Here is a 16,488-nt window from a genome sequence, read left to right on the forward strand (position 1 = left end):
TTCAGCCCTTTGACCCTATAAATCAACTTCCAAGAATTTATTCTGAAAAAAAATCAGAGATGCACATAAATATAAATATTCAAGGACAGTCATTGCTGTGATATTTAAAATAGTGAAATATTGGAAACAATCTAAATTTCCAGCAAGTGTAGATTACTCAGAAAATTATAACACAGTACCCATCATAAATAATGTTGGTGAAGAACATTTATATGTATGGAGAAATGCTCAAATATATCAAGTGAAAAATCAGATTACAAAATGTGTACGCTGCACTGTGAAGGACGTAAGAAAAAAGTATTAGGAATTGTTCTCTTTAGGCACTAGAATTATGTTTTTTTTTTCTTTTCCACATTTCCTGTATCTTTTAATATTTCAACAACAAACATATATAAGAAAATTAAAATAAATGACATTTTTAAGGATTCAAGAGGGACAGAATTGCTTTCTGACCTACACTTATGTAGAATTTCTTTGCCATACAAGAAAATAACCAAACAATTTTAGACTGGAAGAAATTGCCAGTACTGGGGAAGCAGACAGAATTCACAATCACAAAGCCAAAGGTAAAACGGAGCAAGAGACTAAAGAACGTTATATTCCGACTAAAACATTCCCTGCTCAGCTTTCTCCTTCAGTGAGAATATACTGCCTTTCCCCAGGGCAACGTGGCGACATGGATACTTCTGCATGTGGTTTGCCACATATGGTTCATTCATTCAACATATAGTTGTTAGAGTCCCTGTTACTGCTCCAGACAATGGAAAGGTAGTGGCAAACAAGCTAGAAACATTCCTGCTTTGGTGGCATTTAAATTTTCTTTTAATTTTTGCAATGAGCCTGTGCGGTAAGTGTGCTTTTCCTTGTTCACAGTTCAGGAAACTGAGGTTCAGAGAGATCATATTGCTGGCTATAGCCAGTCAGGAGAGGCAGTACTCGGCCCAGGTCCTCTGATTCCCCAAGACTGAGGTTCCTCTGACAAAGCGAGAGGTTTTCAAATATTTTCAAATAGTGGAACCAATTTTTCTAGTGAAATTATATTTGCTGTATTTCACCAAATCTGATGAATGCTTTTTCACATTACACTTCTCTGAAAACGTGAAGTGTCTTATAATTGCTGTCAGCCAGGAAGCAGCGGAGCTGAAATCTGATAGCCTGCACATATGCACCCAGTCTCGCAAAACTGCTATCAGTTGCTTGTAAGAAAAACTAGTGAGCGTTCTTTCAAGAAATCCTGCCTCCCCTATACCCCTGATGGCAGAAAGGATGATGCTGTCTGAAACACATAGACATCAGAGATTCAGATTCCAGATACAAAGCAGTTCTAGAAACGCCTGGACCAAGTGATGTTGTTTACGTGTATAAATAAGACTAAAGGAGATCTTTCACCAAATGTAAAATTTAAAAATCCAAATGATAAGAAAATGTTGTGCCATGATCATTGCAGCAGTTATTTTTCTCAATATAATGAAGATGATATATCTGGCAATTCATGGTGTCTTAGATTAAGCACAACGCGGTATAAACCCAACATTTTGGACTTGATCAAAGAGGTGGAATTCTAAGCCTCACCTCATTCACACTGAGCCTCAACCAGGATAACTCTACAAGGGGTTTGGCACCTTTCCTCCTCTCCAAAGACAGAGATTAGCAGTATCAAGGCCTTGTTGCGAACTTGTAATTGAAATTATGTTCTGGCAACCCCTGAAACTCTTCTGCGGGACCTCATAATTCATGGAACACAGATTCTTGAAATTTGCCCCTGCAATTTCCATTCTAAACTAGTCCAGATGCAATGTCTTGAGGCAGGATGGGCAAACATTAAGGTATATGTTTTAGAATCAGACCCCTTGGTTTCAAATCTAAGTTACCTATTTATCAGCAATGTGATCTTAGATGGGTGATTAGAACTTTCTATGCCTCTGTTTCCTCAGCCATTAATAGCACTAACCGTACGGAATTTAGAAGATTAAAAGAGAAATACCAGGTACATCACAAGCCTTCAACAAAGACTCCCTGTTTTATTATGGGGGAGGGGATAAGCCTAAAATTATAGGATTACCTCTGAGACTCTGCCTCCAATCCTCCAACAAAATACAATCTATCATCTGTTTTCATCAATGACAGATATTTATTGAGCACTTCTTCTGTGGGAGGAACCCTCTGGGAATTTATTATCTATCAGAGGAATGAGATACAGACAGCAGAAAAAATAGCTACAATACAGGACAATAAATTATAAGGGGTTTAGAAAATAGTACTTTAAATTTCTAGAAGAGAGGGTATTGCCTATATCCAGGATGGGCAAGAAGGCTTCATAGACAAAGTAAGATTTGGAAATTCAGACAAGATGCTATTCTGAAAGCAAATGAGGAGTCATTGGAGTTTTGTGAACACAGGTGACCTACTCAAGGTCATGTTTTAGTGAACATCCTTTATAGGTCAACAGGAATATAGATCAGCTCTTCTTTGGAGAAGGGCAAGGAGAAGAGATGCCATTTTCCCAAGCACTTGTCAAGTGTATTTAGTAATAGGTCAGCTCAGAAGGGAAGCAATATCTTCGACAAAGAAGATTAAAAGGCCATTAAAGGAGCAGGTGAGGTGAGCAGAAATGGTCATCCAGAGTAAGACTAATGAACTCAGAATGCAACAAAAATAGAGATTTAGGTTAGAGTTACCAGTGGAAAGTTGAGGGTTGAACAGATTAGATTCATCCCAGCTAGGGAGAATTTACTAAATTTAAAATACTCTGACTAATTTTAAAATACTAAATTTAAAATGCTCTAACTCAAGTTAGGTCAATGACTCTATGGGAAGCACAAGAGTAATTAATTTGTGACTTCCAGCTAAAAGGAGAAATTGAAAAGCCAAATTAAATAAAATGAACCAATAATAGTGAGATTCAAAAGAGCCACCATGGCCATTTGCTCCATGGTTACCAAAGACCCTGAACAATGAAATCTCATAATAAAGGATGCATTCATCACAGAGTGGGAGAGAAATGATTCCGGGAACCTGCCTTGATTTTTATAACCACCATCATAAAACTGTTAAAGGATTATTAATGTTGATGTTTGTTCAGGGATTTTTACATCACCATTTCATGCAAGTGGCTTAAATTCTGCCTTCTATGAAGCCCACCAAGCTGTTTACGTAACCTTAAATGCATGGCAAGAGTTCAACTGGTAACTGTGATTTCACATGCAGCCTGCATTAGTTGGTCTCCCAATGTCTAATCACAACCATTCACAGGAAACAATAAAATACAGGCAAGTGTTCGCAGCCAACAGTTCCCTGAGACGATCTACTTGGGCATTCAATTTCACAGATCAAATAGGTTATTACAAACATACACACAAGGGTTTTATTGAGCCCATTAAACAACTAAAATTATACAGCTGAGAGTTCCACAATATGTTTGTTTAAACACATTGTTGGAGACAGAAAAATTAGGTTAGACACAGATGGGAATTATTCAGGTTTACTTTTAAACCTTCTGAAAATCATCACTGATTCTGCCTCCCACCCTGCCTCGACATTTCTAGCTCAGGACACATCTGTTGTCATTTTCCTCATATTAACGTCTCTACATTTGGGGTCAGCACTTCTCCCAACAGGAGCACAAGCGAAATAGCATTTCTGGGGAAAGTGGCTCAACAGTTAAGCAGAAAGATTTAATTTGGGCAGCTCCGACCTGAACCTGATGCCGACTACCTAAATTAAGGCAGAACAGCGGGGACGGGGGGGGGGGGGGGGGGGGGGGGCAGTGATGCCTGCAGGCCCGACCTCCAGGGGATGAGTGAAAGGGGAGTTGGTTTCACAGCTCAGGAGAAAAATTCCAAGATCCCAGAAAACAGGGGTCAGGGATAATCCTGCACATTTATCCACAGCAAAGTTCTGTCAGTTCAGAGGGTATATTCAGAGGCAGACAGGGAACTGAGGATGACTGCCCTCCACCAGAAAGATATGAGCCAGAGTCTAAACATTACATGAGATAAAAAGGCTGTTCTAAAAGTTAAGATCATAGGACCACCTTTCAGGAATGAGATCCATTGCCTTCAGGAGCTACAAAGTTCACAGAAATAAATAAATCGCCTCCCCCACCCACTAAATGGTTCTCAGTCTTTGCTGCACTTTGGAATCACCTGAAGAGGCTTAAATAACACTGATGCCTGGATTCTACCCCAAGAGGTTCTTAACATGGTTTGTCTAAGATGCAGCCTAGACATACAGATATTCAAAAGCATCCCAGGTAATTCTGATGGGTGTCCAAGGCTAAGAGCCATGGGCCTAGGATAATGTAATAAGGGATATGAGGCGTGAAACTAACTCAGGGATACAAGTCATCCTTAAAAGTATTCAAATTCTTTTGTTTTTAAACACTGTGCAGGCCAAACACCTCCATTGTCTGCAGCCCAGAGTTTACAAAGGAACCAAGGAAAACTCCACATAAATCAGTTCTTCTCTAGCAGATGGTGCTGTTCAAATAAAATCATGCTTTCAAATAAATGGAGGGGAGATGATGGAGATGATGAATTAGCAATTACTGAGCACAACTTTGTGCCACGCCGAATCTCCTTCAACCTTTTAATACTCAAAATATCACCTCAAGAACAATTCTGAGCACACAGGAAGCAATCCATAAATATTTGTGAATACATATTGTCCCATTTTACAGGTGAGGAAAGAAAGGCTTGGAGAGGTTAAATATTGTTTCCAATGTAATACAGTTAGTAGTGAATCCAGACTTGGGATCCAATATTTCAACCCAAGTCTGTCTGAATCTTACCATGTGGCTCTGCTGCCTGAATCTTTGAGAAGACTGAATTATCTAAAATCTTAAAGAGAAATGTAGTTTTCAAGATGTGGTATTGTTACGGAAACGACAGGCCAGGCAAGAAACAAGCACCACTCAGAGGGTTGGAGTACTCAGATGTATTACGCCGGCGGGCTCAGAGGGGCTTCTGCTCTGAAGCTCTGAGCACCTTCAAGATGTGCACATGAGGTTTTATAGGGTAAAGTACAAGCTTGGGGTATTCGGCCAATAGGCATGGAACAGCTTTAGCAGCATTATCATCACAAAAGTGGAGGCGGGGAGGCAGCAAACCAACATTCCAAAGCCAGATATGTATCTTTGAAAATCCAGCTGGCTAGCAAAAACATGAACAGCAAACCAACACTAATTAACCTAGATTTACAAGTTAGTCCAGCAGAACTCAGATCAGTATTCCACTACTTAGACTTGTTAGCCCAGCCCAGCCTCTCCTTCACATTCCTAGACTTATGAGTTATCTTGTCAGACCAGCCCAGTTTTTCCTTCACAGTATGAGATTTATCCTAGACACAAGTTGTATATGAGATACATAGCCCTCGATCTCACTTTGCAGAAGCAAGCCCTTGCTTACTAATTTGAAAAAGCACAATGAGTTCTATGGTGACATGACTATTTGAGTCATTTTAAAAATTTAAAAATATTTTCATATATTAACATATACATAATATTAAAACAAATTTCAAGAATTAACCAATTCAAAATAAACAAGTAAGGGAGGGAGGGTATAGCTCAGTGGTAGAGTGCATGCTTAGCATGCACAAGGCCCTAGGTTCAATCCACAGTACCTCCATCCAAAAAAAAATTGATTAATTAAAAAATAAATAAACCTAATTACTTTCCTTCAAAAAATTTCTTAAAATAAATAAGTAGAACATCAACTATATAAGATAAAGTTGCATAGCAGGTTTAAAATACCAAAAAGAAATGCATAAATGTTTAAAAGATGAATTTTAATGGAGAGAAAGAAAAAAAAGAGAGGACAGTCAATGTATAGTGTCAGCTCCCAAGTCATATATAAAAAACTGGAAAGGAAAAGGATAACATACCCAGCCAGCAGCAGAAACACAAGCTGAGTGTTAATCGGTGGCCTTGAATGCCTAGCTAAGGAGCTTGAACTTTATTCAGCATATGCTGTTTTCACTGCCCAGAATTCCACTTGTTACTATCTGGGAAAATATCTATTCAGTTCTGTTTTTAAAATGTCCTTTCAATTCCTCTGCCCTTTTTTAAGCAAAAATTTTGTTATTAAGTTCTATGAGTTCTTTATGTATTTTGGATATTAACCAAATTTCCAACATAGTGTTTTCAAATATTTTCCCCCATTCCATAGCTTGCCTTTTCATTTTATAGATTGTTCACTTTGCTGTGCAGAAGCTTTTTAGTTTGATACAGTCCCCCTTATTGATTTTTGCTTTTGACGCTTGCCTTGTTGTGTCATATCCAAAAAACTGTTGCCAAGATCCGTGTGAAGAAGTTTTTCTAAGTTCCCTTCTAGGACTATTAATGCTTCAGATTTTAAGTCGTTAATCCAGTTCACGTTAATTTTTGTGAGCGGTGTGAGGAAGGGGTCCAATTTCACTTTTCTGCCTGTGGTTATCCAGTTTTCTCAAAGCTGTTTATTGAAGAGACTGTCCTTTCCCCGTTGACTATTACTGCTGGCTCCCTTGTCAAATATTAGTTGACTACAAACGTGGGGGTTTGTTTCTTGGCTCTCAATTCTATTCCATTGGTCTATGTGTCTATTTTTATGCCAGTAACATACTGTTTCAATGACTATAGCTTTGTAATAGTGTGAAATCAGGAAGTGTGCCGCCTCAGGGGAGAGGCGGCACTGGCAGAGTTGCTCTTACCCTCACCAATACATCCAAATTCGTAGTTTTGTTATTCTTATTGTTCCAACCTAGTGCCAGAAATCAGGAGATTAGTCTCCTACAAAGGCTCTCTCAGCCATGGGTGTCTGCCTGAATCAGTTGTCTCCAGGCACTCCCTGACCGAGGATGAGAGGGTCTGGAGCTGGTCCACAGCTCATACCAAAGTCTGTCTACCCATTGCCAGATGCACACGTGGATGAGACTATTCCTGGGGCCTTTGGCAAGTGGCGCTGTGTCCCAAAACTCCTGCGGAGGCACTCTTGTTTGTGGATGGATACTGAATTTTTTTAATGTTATATGTCAACCATATCTAATTTTTTATTACAGTTGATTTACCATGTTTTGTTAGTTGAAGGTGTGCAGCAGTGATTCAGTTACACATATTTTTTTTCAGATTATTTTCCATTATAGGTTATTAGAAGATATTGACTTTAGTTCCCAATAGTATACAGTAGGTCCTGTTGTTTATCTGTTTTATACTCAGTAGTGTATATGTGTTAATCACATGCTCCTAACTTACCCTCCCTCTCTTTTTCCCCTTTGGTGACCATAGTTCATTTTCTAGTCTGTGAGTCTACTTCTGGTTTGAAAATAAGTTCATTTGTATCATTTTTTTTTTGATTCCACATATAAGTGCTATCATACGAATTTTTGTTATTAAAAGGGGGGACAAAAAGAAGGGATGTCTTATGCCACCATGACACTGACCTCTTTTCCTAAAAGCACAGGTTTTCTCCAGTCATCTGCAATTATTACTTAATGTTTACAGGACCATTATACTATAGGTTCTGTATAGCCAAAAGTCAACAGTTACGGTTCTATAAAAAGATTTTGCTTTTTAAAAAGACCTCTTACAGAAACACCACTTTGAATGTTTCAGACCAATTCAGTAGATTAACTCTATGCAATGAATGTATAATGATGACTCAAGAGGACTCTGAAGACTTGGGCAGATACATAACTCTAAGCTGTGAGGTGACAAATTTATACTCTATCATCCAGAAAAGAGTTAATGCCAACCACCTCACCCTACTCTCAACCCACCCCTAAGAGAAACCTTGTAAAAGAGAAGATCTGTCTGCAAGAATTTACTTTGCCTTGAAGAGCAACATTTTAAAACTAATAGCCAGGGTAAGGCTCACCGACAAAATACTTGACCTGTGAAATATCTGTTGCTTACTTTTAATGACTATCCTCAACACGGGAGTTTGTTGTAATCACTCCTTCTCACTGACGTGGTGGTAAATTAATCTTTGCACTCTGTGGGGAAAAAATGAATACACCTGAAAACACTCTTAAACTTATATTCTGAAAATCAATTTTTCTTGATGAAAGACAGTAGATCATTCTTTAATAATTTATATATTCTCCAGCGTGAAATTTTACTCAAGATAGGAGATATTTTTAAAAGCTATCTTGATAGGAATAAATGAAACAATGTACAAACGCTTGGTCCATGTCCCATTATAGACACTCTTCATTTTATATAAAGGCTTCACTGTTGCAGATGGATAGATAAGCCTGGTAGGGATGGGGGGAGGGTAGTAAAAAGAGATTAGGAGAAACAGATGCAGATATCACTGAAATAACAATGAACTGATATTATCTTATTTGCTGAGAATAACCTGATGAAATCTTTCCTTTAAGAAGCCAGCCTCCAACTTTGAATGAATGTTTGAGGATTTATAATCCCTGGGCTGGTCATTCTAGTAAAATGGCAAATGCTTGTCCACCAATTCCTAAATATTGTGGGGAAAAAAATATGAGCTCTCAAAACACAATCTCTGGGTTCAAATCTTGGCTATTATGACGCTCATTTATTTTTTCACTTTCTGTTCTTCAGTTTCCTTAAATGTAAACTTGTAATACTAATAATATTATAACAGTACTTGCTCGTAGAGTTGCAAAGTGTTTAACACAGTAAGTACTTCCTCCATGTTATTTATATTCATTACAGACTAAAGAAGCCATTAAATAATACTGATGATGTGTTAGAAAGCTAATGAAAGTAATTGCTACTTACTAGGTCTTTCTACGCTTAGACACAGTCCTAAAAGCTTTAAACACACTGATTCATTGAATCCTCACAATAGTCTTATAATATAGGTACTATTATTTTTCCCATTGTTACAGAGGAGGAACTGAGATTTTCAAAGACAGTGAGCATTGTTCACAGTCAGATAACAGCAGAAATGGGAGTCAAAGACAGAACTATTTGTATCAGGAACAGAGATGTAAACACTTTGCATGTGCACAAGCCTTATTCCCAAGGAAATATACATGAGGAAATCTTCTGAAATGTTTTCCTACCTTTGTCTTCTTGGTTATCCTGATCTTTTCCTTAAAGTAAACTCATGCTTTGCTGTTCTGTGCCAAATATTAACCAATTTTCATGCATCTAAAAATATTCCTTCTAAATATATGAATTAACAAGAGGTGGTAAACCAGGTGAAACTACTGATCATAGTAACGTAGTTTTTTCAATGCTAGAAACATTTCTAATGTTTGAGATTCATGGAATGCCAGTTCACTTATTGAAAATATCGATTCATTCAATTACACCTGCCGATTTTAGAGAAATTTAAAACCAATTTTACTAAATTTTGTTGTAGAATGTAATTAGATTTCAAATAGGCAGAAAGATTAAACAAGGAATTATTAGAACGTGAGTTACAACTTGTAACTGGAGTCAAATGCAAATCTTCTTTTTCATGACTTAAGCTCTTTCAGAAGCATTCTATCATTCTTCCTCCAAAGTGGACCAATTCTGATTCTAAGGTACTGGGCATAGTTATAAAAATTGAAACTACAATAAGTTTGGGGGAACTATTATTTTGGAAAGTTCAAGATTTTTGCCTCAGACCTCTCTTTGTAATCACATATTCTACTACTATTTATTGAGTATTTATTAAGTGCCAGACACTGGTATACATAATCTCACTTATTAAACCAAACAGATCTAGTTAACTCATGAGGCTTAAAAGTATAATTAATGTGCCCAAGGCCACCCAGCTACATTCATCAAAAGGCTTATTGGCTGTTTCCCCAGTAGCTGAATCAATCTTATAGTGTCCTCAACTGTGGTGTTCATCCACCCACCTAAAAACCATCCAGACATGCAAAAACAGGATCATGTCTAAATATTCAGAGAAATGTTATGAAAGATTAGAAAAAAATGACAATGGCTTGCATCATGTTCTAGAATAGTGGTTCACAAACTTTCGTGCACAAGATAATCCTACACAAATCTTGTTTAAAACGAAGATTCCTAGATCCCACCAGTACCACCCCAAGATGCTAACTAGTTCTTGGTAAGACAAGAGAATCTGAATTTATAACAAGCACCTCAGGTGATTCTGATACAATTTTCAGAATCAGAAGAATTCACATTTTGACACACCTCCTATATTCCAAACATATGGTAATGATTAACAAAATATGATGGTTTTAAAATAGCCAAACTCAAAAACAATACAAATATCTCAACAGAATGCGGAGCAAAGCAGTGAGCATGGAATGAAGCCCAGGGCTCACTAGCTCGCAATCCAGAGGCAGGATTTAGTGACTGCAAGTTAAACTTCTATAAGAATGGAAATAGTAAGACCAGGCAAAACAGTATCTGATGCAGAAATCATTAGTAGAAGCACAGACAGATTGCATGACGTATTAATACGAAAAATTCACTAGGTAATAATCATAAACGTATGTGTACTTAACAACCCAGCCTCAAAATAGCCAAAGAAAAATGACAGAATTATACATAGAAATGGAAAGAGCCACAATATAATGGAAGATTTTAACATATCCGTCAGAAACCAAGGGATGAAATGGCAAAAAAAAAAAAAAAAAGGTAATAAGTCTAAAGATTTGACCGTAAAATTAACAAGTTATATCTAATAGATATAACATCCTACAGAGGATAAAAAGAAACTATATATTCTTTTCACATATGGAAAATCCAGAATATGTATAAAAGTTGACCATGTAATAAACCACAATAGCAGACTCAACAAAATTTCAATCAGTAGGATGCTTATTTTCTGACAATGTTTAATTTAATATTAGAAAGTGAAAATAAGATAATAAAAGTGGATGCTTCTAAACCTTATAAAGCATAAAATATGAACTGTACTAAAGAGGAAAGAGCAATAAAATAATGAAATATTTAGAAGTGAGTAACAATGAAAATGTCGTATAAAAGGGATGGTATATAGTTAAAGGAACAGCTAGAGGAAACTGTAGAGCTTTAAGTGCATTTATAGAAAAAGGAAAGATTAGAGAAACCAAGTTTTAAGTTTAAGGAGCTATAAAGACAATAACAGACTAAACCCCAAAATAAAAAAATTGAAAGAAAATTGGAGATTAACAGAAATGAATGAAATAGAAAAGGAAACAACAGAGAGCAACAAATCAAAGCTGATACTTTGAAAAAACATTCTCACAAAAAAAGATTTTAAAAGAAAGAGAAGGAGGGAGGAAGGGAGAAAAATGAGAGAGAGAATATGTAAGTAAAAATATTAGGAATGAAAAGGGGGCCCTAATTAGAAATATACATTAGATTTGAAAACCACAAGTGAAATCTGTGAATGAACTTATACCAATAAATTTGAAAAAGTTTATGAAGTAGATTTTTTTTCTTAAAAATTTACTCAAGAGAAATTAGAAATCCAAAATACATCATTAACTGTTAAGGAATTTGGGCAATTAAAAGACTTAAACATGGTAAGGGGATGGTTTTGCGTTTCCCAAACCTTAAAGAAACAACCATTTTATTATGCCATCTTTTGAGACTTTTCAGATAATAGAACAAGAAGGATGCTTCATGAAAGTAGCATAGACTACCACGTAAGACTAGCTAAGTTTAAGGAAAAAAAAATGTTTAGGCCTATTTTACTTATGATTATAGGGGAAAAAATCCTAAATAAACATTAGTAAATCAAATTTAGTGTGTTCTTTTGCTAAATGCATCACAAGCAAATAGAGTCTATCTCATGAATTCAAGGATGACTAGCATCACCAAAGCTATTAATTGATGCCCAGCGGTCATAGATCATCAGGGCAAATAGCATTTCAATGAAAATAGAAACCCAGTGACTAATATTCATGACCTATTCACAAAAAAATTCTTAGCAAACATGGAATAAAAGGAAACTTCATTAACCTGATCCTAATAAAGAGTATTTAACAAACTTACAGCAAACATTATGCTTAATAAAGACTATTTTAATAATATTCTCATGAAAGACAGTCCCAGGACAAGAGTGTCCTTTACCATTTCTTGTCAATAAAAATGAGAAACTAAAACTAGACAATAAAAAACAACACGAACTCTATTTGAAGACAGTTTTAAGCAGTTCAAGAGAAACTATGGGAAACAGTATTAGAAGTGTCAGTATAGACTAGCAAGGTTTTTGAATACAAGATCAACTCATCAAAGCCATCAGAACTCCCATATGCCAGTAATAACTAAATAGAAAGTATAATAGGAAAAAATACATCCTGTTCACTATAACAACAAAATATATCAGGTATGTAAAATGAATTTGACAAAAGATGTGACATATCTTTATAAGAAAAAGTATGAAACAATATTTAAGGACACAAAAGAAGATGAAATGGAAAGAACATAACCTCCATAAAAACTGGGATTTTTTTTTGTTCTGATCACTGCTGTATCCTCAGCACCTAGTACAGTGTCTAGCACATTAGACAGCCAATAAAGATTTGTTTAATGAATGAATGCATAAATAAATAGCACAATTTTAACAGCAAAATAATCGAAAATGATTTGTGCCCTTCAGCAGAATAGATAAATACAGTATATTCCAATAACACAATGTCAGAAATACATTGTGAGGGGGTTGGGAGGAAGGAATCTACAGTGCGGTGTCAGTTACAAAGCTGGAAACCATGCAAAATAATACTTATTTCACTTAAGTGAAGTACATATGCATCAAATCATGCATAGGTAGGGTAAACATAAAATTTATGAGAATCTTCACTCGGAAAAAAATGGGATGAGACAACTAAGCAGGAGATTTCATTTTACCAGTAATTGTTTTCATAAATATTCATACACATGACTCACTATATTTAAAATATTTAACAATAAGAAGTATGACCCTTCTTTGTCTAAAAATTATCTCTGCGTGTGCTCCTTCTTGTGTTCCTGAACGTAGGAGCAAATTGGAGAGCTTATGTGCAGAGAAGATTTTTTTCAGACAGAAGCTACAGGATAAAATTCAATGACTTCACTCAGTGCAGAGCCTGCATTGACTGTGTTTCTGCAGGTGGAGTGTAAAACCACATCAAATGTGTTAAGGATTCTAAATTTTACTTACAGTATGACACTAATCAATCTCTAGTGATTCTTTGGCCAACTCTCCTAGATTTTCACAGTCTGGTAACCAGCTCTTCCTGTGCTATCACCCACAGCCAGCTTGTGCTGTAACTTCGCATAAAACTTCCAGACAGTCTCTCCACACTCCCTGCTGAGGGCTTGATGTGTTTTCAACACTCAGCTTTCCAAGAAAATAATAATTAAAAAGAAAAATACATGACTCTAGCTCTAAAGCTTGTAAATTCAAATTATTATTTTTTTATTGAAGTAGAGCAGACAGAATACTACATTAGTTTCAGGTGTTCAACATAGTGATTCAACATTCATATACATTATGAATTGATCATCGTGATAAGTCTAGGAACCATCTGTCACTAAAGTTATTACAGTGCTATTGACTCTGCTCCCTGTGCTGTACATTACATCCTAGTGACTTGGTTGTTTTAAAATGGAGGTTTATAAATAGATAAGCAAGATTATACTGTATAGCACAGGGAAATATATACAAGATCTTGTGGTAGCTCACAGTGAAAAAATGTGACAATGAATATATGTATGTTCATGATAACTGAAAAATTGTGCTGTACACTGGAATTTGACACAACATTGTAAAATTACTATAACTCAATAAAAAAAAGTTTAAAAAAAAACTGGAGGCTTATACTTCATCACCTGTTTTGCCCAACCCTCCAGCCACCTTCCCTCTGGGGACCACCCATTTGTTTTCTGTATGTATGACTCTGTTTCTGCTTTATGTTTGTTTGTTTTGTTTTTCAGATTACACATACAAAAGAAATCGTACAATATTTTTTTTTAATGAAGGGACTGGGGGTGAACCCAGGACCTTGTGCATGCTTAAGCATGTGCTCTGCTACTGAGCTAGATCCTACCCCAGAAATTACAGAGTATATTGTCTTTCTCTGTCTGACTCATTTCACCTAGAATGATACCCTCTGGGACCACCTATGTTGTCACAAATGGCAACATTTTCTTTCATGGCTGAGCAATATTCCATTGACATAACACAACTCCTTTATCAATTCATCAGTAAGTAGATACTTAGGTTGTCTTCATATCTTGGCTATTTTAAATAATGCCGAAATGAACCTGGGGTGCATTTAACTTTCCAAAATAATGTTTGTTTTCTTCAGATAAATACCCAGAATTGGAATTGCTGGATTGTATGGTAATATTAGTTTTAATTTTTTATGTGTCAACTTTGTGTTTTAATGTGTCAATTTCTGGTGTACAGCACAATGTCCCAGTCATGCATATACATACATATATTCATTTTCATATTCTTTTTCATTATACAAGATATTGAATCTAGTTCCCTGTGCTATATAATAGGACCTTACTATTTATCTATTTTATATGTAATAGCTAGTATCTACAAATCCTAAACTCCCAATTTGTCTCTCCCCATCTACTTTTACCCCCTGGTAACTATAAGTTTGTCTTCTATGTCTGTGAGTCTCTTTCTGTTTTGTAAATAAGTTCATTTGTGTCATTTTTTCAGATTCCACATACGAGTGATATTACATGGTATTTTTCCTTCTTTTTCTGGCTTACTTCACTTAGTATGACAATTTTCAGGTCCATCCATGTTGCTGCAAATGGCATTATTTTATCCTTTTTATGGCTGAGTAGTATTCCATTACACACACACACACACACACACACACACACATATATACACACACACACGCAACTTCTTTATCCAGCCACCTGTTGATGGACATTTAGGTTGTTTCCATGTCTTGACTATTGTAGATAGTGCTGCTATGAATACTGAGGTGCATGCATCTTTTTGAGTTAGAGTTTCTTCTTGATATATTCCCAGGAGTGGGGTTGCTGGATCATATGGTAGGTCTATTTTTAGGTTTTTAAGGAATCTCCATACTGTTTTCCCTGATGGCTGCACCAAACTACATTCCCACCAGCAATGTAGGAGGGTTCTCTTTTCTCCACATCCTCTGCGGCATTTATAAAAATATGGAACGCTTCACAAATTTGCATGTCATTCTTGCACAGAGGCCATGCCAATCTTTTCTATGTTGTTCCAATTTTAGTACATGTGCTGCTGAAGCAAGCACTGGATTCATTTATTTTAAGTGCCTGATTGCAATCAGTACTTGCAAATTTGATTTTGAAAATTGACAGTGGTTTAAAATAAAAACCCACCTAACTCTATCCCTCCAAAATTAATTAGTAGCCTCCCTGGCCCACCATTTGACCTGAAGTAAGACACCTTGTCCATGGCATTTCTACTGTAACCTAAAGGTAAGGAGTCCATGTCTAGATGGAAAATGCCCTAACATCAATGGACCACCCCGCCAAGCTCTCCTACTGCCTGTGTCCAATCCTGACACAAAGTGAACAGGTGGCTCATATATCTGGCTTGCTCTGATCTTCAGCTAGATCACAGCTGCTATTATGCATTTGGAAATGCGGATTTTAAAAATTAAAGGAAAACTAATAGCACCCCTTATGATATTGCCATAGAACAATGATTGATGCAACTTGATCCATCCTTAAGGGAGAATCTAAAAGAAATACTTCACTTTGAGGTTCTGGTCATCCACAGGCAACACAGTTAAGTATATTGTTGTCATTTATAATTTAAAAAATTAGTTGCATTATGGTAGAAATTACTCCACATATATACACCACTGCCTTACTTTTACTCCCTGCCCCCATCCAAAAGTATTATACATTAGAAGGGAGGTTCCATTTAGAAGGTATTTTGAGATGAGCTCAGCATGCTTCCAAGGGGTTTCTACAAGCCAGTTGCCAAGGACCAGGGATCCCAATCATGCTCATTACACATGCATCTGCATCACAAGTGAACAATTATTGAGCATTTACTCTTTATCAGCTATTTGACCTGACAGTGAGATAGTGAGTCCTGGAGATAGTGAGATGAATAAAATGCTGACACTAGCCTCAAAAATGTCTAACCCAAGGATGTCTACTAAGATAAGTAGATGGGCAATTACAATACAAAGAATAAAAGCCAGGAAAGAGGAAGTTAAGAGAATCATGCTTCTCCCAGCCCCAGGAAGGGTACCTAATTCTGGCTGAAGCCTTCAAAGAAAGCTTTCCAGAAGAAGTCACATCATAGTAGGTCATTAGGGAAAAGAATGAGAATATGTAGCATATGAATGAAATGGGTAAAGCCATATATACCAAGCAAAGCAGCTGTGTATGCAGAAAAGCACAGACACAGACTAACTGTGGAGCATCCAAGCAGACATGTGGGGCAAATGTGGGACTTCATCCTGAAGGCGATGGAGATCCTTTGAAGCATTTAAACAAGGAGGTAAACCAATCATACTCGTTTCAGGAAGATCACTGTGGCAGAAGTATGGAAAATGCATCAGAGGAGGGCCAGAGGAGGCAGGAAGAGAATTATGTGGCAAGCAATTTACAAAACGTATCAG

General features: G+C 36.6%; 1 non-coding gene across 1 annotated transcript; it reads right to left on the bottom strand.

The window, feature by feature from the left end:
- Window positions 1-15,034: 15,034 nt before the first annotated feature.
- Window positions 15,035-15,141, bottom strand: LOC116151611 (U6 spliceosomal RNA). The gene has a single exon (XR_004135155.1). It is a non-coding gene; the product is annotated as a U6 spliceosomal RNA (small nuclear RNA).
- Between the last annotated feature and the right edge of the window lie 1,347 nt (window positions 15,142-16,488).

This window comes from Camelus dromedarius, chromosome 5 (assembly GCF_036321535.1).
Source record: "Camelus dromedarius isolate mCamDro1 chromosome 5, mCamDro1.pat, whole genome shotgun sequence".
NCBI lineage: Eukaryota > Metazoa > Chordata > Mammalia > Artiodactyla > Camelidae > Camelus > Camelus dromedarius.